A 12703-nucleotide genomic window follows, 5' to 3' on the forward strand; every position below is an offset into this window, starting at 1 on the left:
TGAGTTTTCTATTTTTAGCCACGCTAATAAGGATGAACTGAAATTCTTTCCAGAATTTCACCTCTTCAGCTTAGGAACGAGTAATCAAAATTTGTAATAACGCCTTGGTTTGTGTTTTATGTTAATGGCTGAAGTGCCTCAACAGCCTTGGGAAAGGAACAGCTTGCTTGTCTAATTGAAGCTGGCAATATTTCCACGTCTTATTTCAGCTGGTAGGTACTGTAGCAACCAAGGTCATGTAAGAAAATTTCAGCATATGGTAACAGCTGTGCCTGTGATTGCAATATTTTCTGCAGATGGTTTATTCATCATTAGATAACAGTCATGATTATTGAGGGACTAATTGGATTTTCAAACAGCTAATCTTAGAGGATGGAAAAATTACAATAGAAAAGTTTGGTGTACCTTAGGGAGTCTCTTTATTCAGCTCCTTGCCAACTCTCAAGTTTTTGTTTAGTTTAAGAAGATATTTCCTTTCTTTAGTTGCTTTCTGCCAAACAGTTTCATCACCCGCTAGAGAAGCAGTCTCCCTCAGATCTTTTAAATACTAATGTCATCTTTCTGCCATGTATGGTACCACCACCAAAAATCTGGATTTTGTTTATGCCTTTTAAATGTCTGGTATGCTATACAGTTCAGCATGTCAGAGTCCTCACTTAGGACAGCCTTACATATGTTTGTACAAGGTCGAGAAGATCGGGTTAGCAAGTTAATCTATAACAGCACATAGAGAACCAAGCATTGTTCTTTCAATCATCAACAAGACACATTTTCCAAATCACAGCCCTGAACATGCTTCTGTCCAAAAAAACTAGAAAAAATCCAAAGGGTTATGAGACTGATGCAGATTGTGAGGATCCCAGAGTTATCAGAGGTGGGGGTTATGGTATGAGAAGTCAGGCACAGAGGTAATTGGCATGAATGAGTGTTTTAAGATCAAACAGAATTGTTCTTCTCATCATGTGACCAGAATTCCTTCCTGGAAGATGGCAAACCAAAATAGGTATCTTAAAATGCTTTTATGTTTTGTCAAGTCAGGGCCATATGACTCTTATATTGATTCAGAAGGTGAAGACCAAAGTACTATTCAGGAGCATAGGTAACATAATCCATTCCTTAGAGGATATGTCTTGGGCTCTAATACCAGCATTTTGTCTAATAACAGCAACAGTAGTAAGATCAGACTGTTAAAGGTTTTCATAAAGATTTAGACTACTCAGTAACATCTTACATTTAACAATTGATTGATATTTAAATATACAGTCTTGAAGACTTTTAGCCCATAATAGCTCCTGGATGTGGGCTATTAGCTACAAAATCTCATGTACAACTCTTAGCAATTAAAAAAAAAGGAAAAAAGTACCATTTAGTCTTGCTGGATTTCTACATTAAAAATCTCTTTTAATTCCTTTCTCTGGAAATATGTATTCTTTTGTTTCAGCTCAACCACAAAAAAGGCTAGACTAAAAGAATACTGATGTCTTACATAATAGAATTTTTTTTCTCTATCTGATCTTTATTCTTTCTAGGCTGATCTTGCAAGTTATTTAAGGACACCTTAAAGTTAGAGTGCTCTAGGAGACTGATACAGTGGCCACAGCTCCAGTGTTATGCTGGGGATCTGTGTAATAAAAAGAAAAAAGGCATGGCTACTGCAACTCTTTTGAATATGTTATGATCAGCATAATACGTCTCATTCAAGCACACGTATGAAGTTTTACTCTGGTAATATTACTGAATGATGATTGTGCTCTGGTCAGTTTAAAGACATGATAGGCTGAGTTCCACTGTGGGAAGAAAAGATGATATTCCATCCTCCAATCCCCTTCTAATGACAGTAAAGTTTTCCAAGACTTTAATCTTATTGAGTGTCTCTCCTCAGATATGGAAAACAATGGGAAACATGCTAGTGAATGGAATAAAATCATACTTAGAACAACAGTCTAAGAGGAGAGACAGAAGAAATTGGCAGTTGCTGGCAGGTAAAAAGTTTGAGATGTGTACCTGAAAAGCAAGTACAGAACAAAGAGGGATGGGAACGTATATATAACCAAACAATAGGTTTAGGCTGGAATAAAAACCTTATTCCCTCATGGGAGTCCATCAGCACAGTCTCACTGATGTAGACTCTCCTCACAGACAGGGAGAGCAGGTACCCCAGGGAGATGCACTGGTGAAGGCGTTGCAGTTCTTAGCCTAAACTGCAGTTGCAGGAGCCAGATCTGAACACAGAGAACACAGGGTTCTTCTTTCAAACCTACTTCTATAGATTTTATGAATTAATGTCACTTGACACTTGAAACATGTTTTTAGGAATAATACATGAGGATACAAAAGGAAATTACTAGAACAAGGGATAAAATTAAGAACTGAGAGTTGTACTCCACAGTTACTTTAAGCAGATTATTGAAACCCTGTTTCTTAATTTACGGATCTTGTACAATGAGGATAATCTTTATCCACAGGGTTTTGTGAATGGAATTTGTGAAGTGATTTGAGGGCTTCTCCAAGAAAGTCCTATAATCTGGAATTACAAATCTTTATTAAAATGTTTTAGTGTGTCTAAGAAGCAGGTAAAGCAAACATAAAAGCTACAAAGTTATGATTTAAAATGTTTATGTAGACTCAGTAGTATTCTGAAGGAGTAGTTATAATGCAATAGTGTACATGGATGTCTGTAAGAGTTCATGAAGTCAAAACCAGCCATAGCACTTTACCACCCTGGACTTTCTGCTTTCTTTTTAATATGTACTTAGAAATTTTATTAAAATACAATGCACTCAGCAGTGTACACTGAGTATCTTTTCTGTTTAATATCTCATTTCCATTATTCTTCTACCAAAGCCGTATCACATTGAGGCAGGTGACCTTTCCCCTCTACTCAGCACTGGTGTGGCCACACCTGGAGTGCTGTGTCCAGTTCTGGGCTCCTCAGTACAAGAGAGACATGGGCACACTGGAAAGAGGTCAAGAAATGCCCACAAAGATTATTAAAGGTTTAGAGCATCTCTGCTATGAGGAAAGGCTGAGCGAGATGGGAGCCTGGAGAAGAGGAGGTTTGAGGGGGATCTTATCAATCTGCATAAATGCTTGAAGGATGGTGCAAAGGAGACACTGCCAGGCTCTTTTCAGTGGTGCCCAGTGACAAGATAAGAAAGAGGAAACAGTTTTTTACTGTGAGGATGGCTGAGCACTGGTACAGGTTGTTCAGGGAATTTATGGATTTTCGCATCTTGAAGGTATTAAAAATCTGCCTGGACATGATTTAAGGGAGGTCCTGCTTGAGCCGGGGGATTAGACCAGATGAATTCCAGAGGGTCCTTCCAACCTCAGACATTCTGTGATACCTGATCTGTGATGTTAACACAGATTTTCTGGCACAGACAAGAATTTATCAACAAGTTTGAAGAGCTCTAGAGATGGCATGTGAAGTTCTAAATGTTTGTGTTTGTTGGATATGCTCAATAGTGTAGCTAAAGACTCCTTCAAACCAATAAAACCTCAAGCTAAGAACTTGCCTAAACTGAAGATGGGAGAAGGAAGGAAAGAAACCTTGCAAACAATGAATTCCCCTTATGTTAATGAGAGAAACACGGGTTTATCAAAGCTCAGCTGAGTATTTTGCTGATCTCCTTCAATAGCCTCTTCTACAGCTATTAAACCAGATTTTAAATGAGCAAGGAATAGAAATCCCTCATAATACTCATTCTAAAATTAGAAACAAGGCTTAAGAACATGTTTCCACATCTAATACACAGCCAGAGTGCTTCATTATAGCAATCACAAAACATTTGAAGAGAGACCGATTTAGGCCAGTGTTAAGCTGACGAAGGGAGAGTGCAGAATTTAGGAAATTCTTGTTCCTTTTTCCTGCTGCTAAAATTAGAAAATCTTGGCATATTTTCAGGCCATAGACCAATTTGTGTCTTTGTTAGGTGTCCAAATGCATGAAGTTGTACTGATATAAAAGCAGTAAGAGTGAGAGAAGGATCCAGTCTTAAAAGGAGAGATGGATCAAAGATACACTCTTGAAATAATTATCAAAACTTCTTAGAGCAAGTTGAAAAAACAAGAGACAGGTAAAACAATTTTCATTCAAAGTGATCTGAAATTTCAGTAAGACAGATGATTCTGTGAGAATAGGTGAAGTTGCCTGATGAGGAATTTTTGAAGCTGTTTCAAAATACTGATAATTAAATATTTCTTTTACCCAAATTAATCTATTTTTCACTCCTATCCTGGGTCCCTTCAATCTGCTCCACAATATTTAATTCCAAAAAAGTGCTATATTTAATTTTCCTCTTGGCCAATTCCCCCATAAGAGCTGCAGCCCTTTTTACTTTTTTTCTGTATTAATCAAAAATTCTTTGCTACAACATCACTATCTCTGCTGAAGTGCAGTTTGGCCCTACTTTCCAGACTTCTCCTCATTCTTTGTTTCAGGTTAGAGTTGTTTTTTTTTTTTCTGTTGGAAATATTCAGGTTACTTCTGAACCTTGTGGCACAACATGGGAGTCACATGGCTGGTGCATGGGTGGAGACCTGGCCTGGGCAATCTGAGCACTGTGTACCAGACCATCAAGCCAACAAAGTCATTTTCAAGGCACAGTTTGCTGTTTAAATGAATCTAAATTTTTTTATCTCATCTTTTCCAACAAAGTCTGAAACAACTTCCCATGGAGCAGGACTTCCTACTCTTACTCAGTTCTAATTTGGATCATGGGTGCCTGGAAAAATAAATGAAAACAAGATAAGTTTTGGGGTGACTTTTTGTTGTATCAGTGCCAGTGCATGCACAGTTAGCACAGGAGTGCAGTGCTGGTAGATGGGAACATGATGAAACAGCCTCTTGGTCAGCCCATGCTGGCAAATGAGATGGTCTGTGTTTACTGAGCTGCAGGACCCCATGGGTCTATGGCAATGCTCAGCTGTTTTGTATTCCTGGTGCTGTGTGTGTCTCAGTCTGCAGTCCCAAAGGGGTCTATGTAATAGAAAGTCTGTGTTGTAGTGTAGGAGCTGTGAGCTTATCCACTCATCTTTGCTGCAGCTATTCCCTTTGAATGAAAAGTTTTTTGAGGTTACAAGTATTAGTGCAAGTAGCAGCTACACCCAGGACAACAAGGAAGAGTCTGTAGTCACCGATCCTGTATTTCCTGTGGTATCTCAACAGGAGGGGGTAATAATCTCCCACAGACCACCCCAAATCATCAAACCAATATGAACTGTACTTGCCATACCAAGAACCAGGCATCAAAGCTCAAGTGCTCACATATTCTATTAAGTGTTTTAATATTAGAGCAGGGAGACCAGAAAAACTGCAACCTTTTGGTTCCCTGAGGTCTGTAAAGAAGGCCATGAGGGACAAAACACTGTATTTTTTTCTGTTCTTCTCTACAATATTAAACCACTTAATAGAATATGTAAGCTCTTGAGCTTTGATGCTTGGTTCTTGGCATGCCAGAGGCTTTGTTACATGTTTCTACAGTAATTGAAAGAAATATCCATCTGTAGCAATTTCATTTTTTAGCAAGCTGAACAGATTCTTGGGAGGTAGGAACTGCAAACATATGAAACGGAATAAAATAGTTTCTATCGAGCTCAATTCTTTTAGTTCTGCTTTTGAGGAAACAATCACAGGGGAGTGTTGTGGAGGAGCCCTGGAATCAGAGCTGACATATTTGCAGTCTTGGTTCAAATAATGCTGCATGCAGCCAACCCTGGGGATGCTTACAAACCTGCCACACCATGTTAGCAGACAGGGCTGGGGTTATGCCACCAGGCTCCGGGTGCAAGACAGCAGCTCCAATTATCCAGCTCAGACTTGTTTCCTGAGTCACAGCAACTGTTAAGCAAATCTCATCCACCTTATGGTTCATCTTCCCACTTTCTTATCCTTCACTCTGCTATGGTTCGTTGATATGATTTTGGGACAGTGATTTGTCTCTTACATTGTGTCACAATGGGACCCTGATCTTGGTCCAGAAATACAGATGATACTGTGTTACAACTAAACAGAAAATGTCACAGAACAGCTATTCAAAAATCAGCAAAAAAATGGAAAAACGGGATATGCTACAAGCAGAGGTGACCTGGTGTCTTGGAGGAGTAGGATAAAAGTGAAATGGAACTAAGAAAGGACTAAAGAGAAAGTTGTAAAGCCAGAACCTTGTAGACATTTGGCAAGGTGCTGAACAGGGAAAATTTCTTTGAATAGTGGAGAATCAAGTTTCCACAGTGAGGTTTGTTATGGCCTTTGAGAGCTCAGGATTTTTACAGCTTCAGCAGATGGACTTCGCCCAGGTAATATGTTATTTTTTTGGAACCTAAGATGTGTGGTTAGCAGCACCCCCACCAACATCTTTCATTTCTGAAGTTGGCACTGTTCTGCAGTTGGCAACCAATTGCCTACAATGCATGCTCACAGCACTGTGACATCCTGACGCAGAAAATCTAACCACTCTGGAGTGCTCCATGAATACTACTTCCAATCTAAAGGCACAAACCTCCCCAAAAGTAAGGTTCGTGCACCATCTTACCTTTCTGCCAAAAACCAGCAGGGATTTGTTTGCTATTGTTTGCCCTATGCTATTCTCATCTGAAATGTGTAGCTTCAGAGAAGAATTACATTGAGATTTCTTTTTTCTGACAGGTATTAGATTGAGCTCACTTGTGCACTGAGCTGGGCTCTCCAGGTAGCTGAGCACCTCAGGGCAAAGAGAGGTGCTGTAAGGCCAGTCTGTGAAATACATGAGATTTTAATTTACATTATGAACATCATAAGCCTTTGACTTTACAACAGCCTCTAGAGAGCAAAGCCAGAGCATCTTTTCTAGGCAGGGATGATCCCAGCAATGAAATGTCAATTCAGAGCATGTTGTTCTGCACAACTCCTCATACTGTTTTATTTTTTATTGATATAGTGAAAAAATAGAATCATAAAATGGATTGGGTTGGAATGACCCTTAAAGATCATTATGTTCCAACCCCTCTGCCAGGGGCACAGACACCTTCCACTAGAACAGATTGCTCAAAGTCCCATTCAACCTGGCCATGAACACTTCTAGAGATGGAGCATCCACAACTCCTCTGGGCAACCTGTTCCACGGCCTCAGAGAACCCTCAAGAAAGTGCTGGAACATTCTATGGAGCTGACATCCAGCCTGCAGTAGTCAATGTCACCAGAGGAATCACTGCAGAGCAGGACAATGCCCACAACAACCACAGCTTTATGACAAAAGTGTCTAGACTTTCTTTCCCTATAGTCTGCACCCCCACAATGACAAAAGAAACAAATAAAAGATAAAAACATAACCTTTAATCTGAAAAACCTAGATTTATAATGTCCCATTATTCTGACATACAGAAATCTAGTTGCAGAACAGACTAAATGCATTTGTACACCTAACTGCCTTTGCTCACCATCTCCTTTGGGGAGCAACCCTTTTTCCAGGCTGCTTCCATCCTCTCCAAATCTAAAGCGCCCACTCCAGTGATTGTGTCTTTCCCTCCCCATGAAGGTCTGGCTGCTGTCTCTCACTGCCTTCTCAGCCGTCTGTTTGCAGGGCAAGTTCCTGGCTACTTGCTGCAGCTATTCCTGTCTGCTGCTTTGCCTTGCCCTCATGCCCCCTCTGGGCACAACCTCTCTACTTTCACCTGAAGGTCCTTCCTGACCCAGTGCCTCTCCTCACAGGACACAACACAAATGGAAAACAAGCAAATTAATAATTTCACAGGTGGCTTATAGCAAAGTGTCAGTGCTGACTAAAAAAGATTTGAGAATAGCTGTAAGTGTTCTGGCAAAAAGAAAAAAAAAAGAATGTAATCTTTGATAAAATGATGGAGGTCAGCAAACTGCAGCTAAAAATGGAGATAGCAATGAGATAAACACCAGCTGTTTTTTAAATCCTTCTGAAGCAGTGTACGAGGTGAATTTCAGGTGTTTAAGAGGACATGTGCAATGTTCTTGGAAAACACACTGCCATAAAGAAATATTAGAGGAAGAAGGAATATATGGTTGTTGCCGACCAGGATAAATTATTATTAATGTTTGCAATGGATGCCCAAATAGCAGGCACCAGAACAGTGCAATGGTTTGGCCTTAAAAAGCCTCTAGACACCAAACTTTTTCACATAGCAAGATGTAAAAGGTCCAGTTTCTGTGTTTTGCATTAGTAGGGGGGAAGCGAATAGAGAAAGCTGACAGCTGCCAGATGGCACAAATAGCTCCACATTACCAAGTACATTTCTTGTCTAAGTTTATGACAGAAGACTTGCAGTTTTGCAAGAGCTCAGCCTTCAGAAAGTACACTTAAAATTTCTTATTGTATGAATCAGGGTGACTGAACAAGGTTTTCAGCTTCCTCTGGAAGACTCTTTATCTCTGGAGTTCCTGGCCATCAGCTTCAGCCCCTTGCTTCAGTGAATTCTGAATGTCACAGTACTACCCTTCAGTCCCCTCTCACAGCTCCTGCAGTCCTCACAGCATCTCTTCACAAGGTGTTGGAGCTACTTAGGCCTTACCCTGGTGGCTGTTTCTCCACCTATCCTTTACTGATGTGTGTGAATTCCTGGAATCACCTTGGGCAGACCTGGAAAGAAAAATGTTGAACTGCAGATCCTGTAAAATGGATAGGGTCACATGAAAAGACATAGGATGTTGTTTTTTATCTTGCTATAAGTTCATGGGATTTCTAACTTCATACAGATTCCAGAGACAAATAGGAATACTTAAACTGGGACCTTTACAAGGTACACTGAGCTATTCTCAAGTAAAGGATGAGAGAGTCAAGGCTGAAGACTCCTGTGACCGGCTATGAGTGAAGATCCACAAATATAACAGGGGAATGCAGCTTATCTGCCTGCATCTTCCTTTCTGAGGGTTTCTGCATGTAATTCTGCTCACCTTATGAGCTAGAGGACAAACTTTTATTGCTGTAAGTCATATTTCTTTTCCTGTAGAAAAGGACAGAAGTAAAAGACCCTACATGCTGGTTAGTAGTAAGATGGAATAAGATGGAACCAGAAAATTTCCCTTCATATATAAAATCAATACCTGTACTCTTTAGATAAAGTCTGTAGAGTCTGGACATTTGTGCAAGACCCCCTTTTTTGCTTTGGCTAAGTTTGTCCCGCTTGTTTTCCAGGTATGCACAAATATGAAAAGAGGCTCAGCTCTGAGTTGAAGTTTCAACAACACAAACAGGGAAATCTGTTCTGTGTCATCAGTATTAGGCACTGAATTTGTATGTCTGCAGTAATTGCCAAAAGAGTTCTCACCCCAGCTTTGTTGTGTTTCTGATGTTCTCTAAATGTCAGTGAAATCAGATAACCGCCCCTTCGCTAAATAATGTCTGTCCTCTCCCTCTGTCCAGGGGACGAACATATTGCCAGGGACTTTTAAATAGAATGAAAGATGGGGAGTGCTGAAACAGCCACATGTACTTCAAATTCTTCTTATAAGAGTGGTTGTCATTAGCACAGATTATTTTTGTTCATTGCATATGTACATTTTCTAAATAAAATTACCAGTACTATTGCCCCTTTCTCAAAAAAACATCAGGCACTGAATCCCAAAGTTATAGCAAAAGAAAATTTTTATCTCTTTAGAAGGCAAAGTAAATCATTCTGTGGGAACACAGCCAACCTGAGACTTACTGCAAATGAAAAAAAATTACACAACTATCACTTTATTTGGATCAATGACACCTGTTTTTAGGTAGATTCAGTGCAACTGTTATGTGTGCAGATGTACACACAGATGATGCTATTATTTATAGAAAGGTTCACAGCCCACTAGAAACCATCTTGTAAAAAAGTCGACTTTAAAACCTCTGAAGATGCTTTTAGGAAGCTTCCAGATGCTTGGATAGCCAGCCAAATCTCTGGTCCACAAGAACAGAATGGAGATCTAAAAAAATCAGGTTGTGTTTTTAATTTTCTCCTGCAGTATCTCTTGCACTTGGCACCAAAAGAAAACATAATAATTCAAGAGAACCAAAATCTGTCTGAGATCAAAGGAAAGTTACAGTTCAGTTCATGGATGTCCAAACTGGCATCCTGTCTATACAGGTGGTAAATGCAACTGATGTTTCTCATAATCTTTTCTATAAATAACACCAGCACAAAGGTTTGCAAGACAGGGTCTAAAGAGAATGAGGGTAGTTGATATTCTACTCTTATCTGAATGAATGCGGTGTCATTACTGACCTTTCTTTCTTGTTAACATTGTTAAAAACTTTACCTATTAGTAAAAGAAATTTATTTTTTGGTGTAACTTTATAGACTTATTCTAGAAGAAAGAAAACTATATCTGGGCTTGATCCTGTATAAGGAACTGAAATTAATGAGTGGACAAAAGATGGGGGCAGAAATGACTTCAGTCTGTGCACTGTTCATGTGCATATCCAGACATACAGAAGTATTTCTACTGTATTTTCACCCATTTGCTATTCAGTACCATGACATGTTTTCATACAGATGCTGTACCTGAGATCACCTCCTCTTTTGTTCCCTCAAAGACCTTCTACAGAGCTGCTAAGCAATGGAGAGTGCTTTTTCTTCAGGAGTGTTCTGTTCTGTCAACATTTGCTGCTTCCACAGTGAGAAATACACTTTACTCCCAGCTTGCACAATTTAAGTCTTATCACGTAGGTAAAGGCAGTCTACTGGCAGTCAAAACAGACATGTCTTACTTTGCATTTTTCATGATACCAGTACCTGTGAACGGAAACTTCACAGATTTTCAGATTTAACTACTACTGGCTTAGTTTACTTTAAATGATAAATTGTGGGAAAATAGAAAAGGATAACTGAATGTGAACATGAGAAAGAACTGAGTTTTTTCACTGGCCTGTCACTGGTTGTCCCTTAGGTTCAGTAGGGCTGCTCTAAGAAGGAGGTCTTCAAGGAAGCCAAATGACTCTGGAGCCCTCAGTCAGCCAGTCTGGGTAATCCCCAGTACCTGGAGGAGTGGAGCAGTGCTGGTGCTGACTGCACAGGTTGTTGCAGCAGAAATAGCACAGCTCCATCAAAGCACTGCTGTCCTGACCTAAAAACCCAGCTAGGGAATGAGTTCACAGCCACGGGAGCAGTGCTGAGCTGACACAGCTACCCTGCTCTGCCTGTTCACGCTCTCCTGAGCATGCAGCTTAACACTCAGCCCGCACTACATGGTGTATTTTATTTTATTTTATTTTATTTTATTTTATTTTATTTTAATTTCTTTACTCTAAGTCTCTAGAGCTACATAGGATTTAACACATCCAGCAAGGCACTAGAACAAAGGGCCATGCCCAGAAAAGTAATGAACACATGCTGTCATAACATGACAGTTAAAGTCACCTCCCTGCCCCTGTGAAACCTTCTGTTTCTTCAGCCTCCTCAGCACATATGCTTTACCAGCTCAAATTCACTCCTGCACTGGTAAATACATATCATCAACTACCCTTTGATAATTTTATGCTAACAGAGTCTATGTCTCTGCTGGAAAGCACCATTTCACTTGGTTTAGTAAGCTTAAAGGGGGTTTACTCAGCTGCAAGCAATACCACTGGTTGTTGCGCAGTATGCTTTACCATCTGACCACAGACACAAAACTAGTACACAAAAGAGAAAAACTGGAATTAAACTCCTGAAATTTAAAATCTTCACTCTGGAACAAATGTCCTTCAATATTTCAAGAAGCACTAAGGAGAAGAGCAGTTTTAAAATAGTAGACAGAGTGATCAAGACTGACCTTTTTCCACAGAGGACAGTTAGTAGTTGCCTTACAAGTGCTGTATCATTCATGGAGCTAACCAAGCCCATGAAAAAGATGTGTCCCAGGGCTGAGGACCTAGAAGTCTAGGGACTTGACGGCAGAAATTAGAGCCAGAAGTCAGGGCCCTGCCAAGGCATAATTTCTTTAATTTTGAGGAAAATAAAATTACCTCTCACAGAACTTTCAAACGAATGAGGTAAAATTCTTTAATTGAAGCTTTTATTCTAAAAGTATTTCTGTGTTATTAATTAAAGAAGGAACTCAGACCAGAACCCAGAATGATTTTCAAAACCAGTGCACCCTAACATGTGGTTTATATGTCAATCTTTGCCTAAACTATATGTGTTTCTAATCAGTATGACTTAAAACGATATTATGTCTGTGGCTTTCATAGGAAGAAAGAGATCAAAACCTAAACCTGTGCTACAATCCAGTCTTTGCCATGACTTTGGTGACAAACCTTTCTAAAACACTTATGCCTGAGAAGAGCCTTAAGCCCTCTTCCACCACCGTCCAGTCAAGCAAGTTAGTTGTTTTGGAAAGAACCATAGGATGCTTTGCCATGGGCAGGGACACCTCCCACTAGAGCAACCACCAGGTTGCTCAATGTCCCATGCAGCCTGGCCTTGAACACTCCCAGGGGTGGGGAATCAACAACTTCTCTGGGCAACCTGTTCCAGTGTCTCACTATTCTCACAGGGAAGAATTTCTTCCTTATAGCTAAATTAAATTTCCTCTCTTTCAGTTTGAACTCATTACTCCTTGTCTTTTCACTACAGTTCCTGATGAAGAACCCTCTTCTTGGCTTCTTCTGGGCCCAAAGAGGATCCAAAAGGCAAACACAGCAAGAGTAACCTTTCAGTAATGCTACTTCAAAGAAATGTTGGTACTTACTTATTTTCTTTTTTTTTTTTTAAATAATCAGTTCAGTTCCACTTTTTAGCA

The 12703-nt window shown here is 39.9% G+C and overlaps 1 long non-coding RNA gene across 1 annotated transcript in view; it reads left to right on the top strand.

The window, feature by feature from the left end:
• The window catches only part of LOC120410027, a 270677-nt gene that overhangs the window by 251095 nt on the left and 6879 nt on the right, over positions 1-12703 (top strand). The window contains exon 14 of the long non-coding RNA XR_005601950.1: positions 12538-12640. This is a non-coding gene — a long non-coding RNA (uncharacterized LOC120410027). The remainder of the gene's footprint in view (positions 1-12537; positions 12641-12703) is intronic.

This window comes from Corvus cornix, chromosome 5, assembly GCF_000738735.6.
Source record: "Corvus cornix cornix isolate S_Up_H32 chromosome 5, ASM73873v5, whole genome shotgun sequence".
NCBI lineage: Eukaryota > Metazoa > Chordata > Aves > Passeriformes > Corvidae > Corvus > Corvus cornix.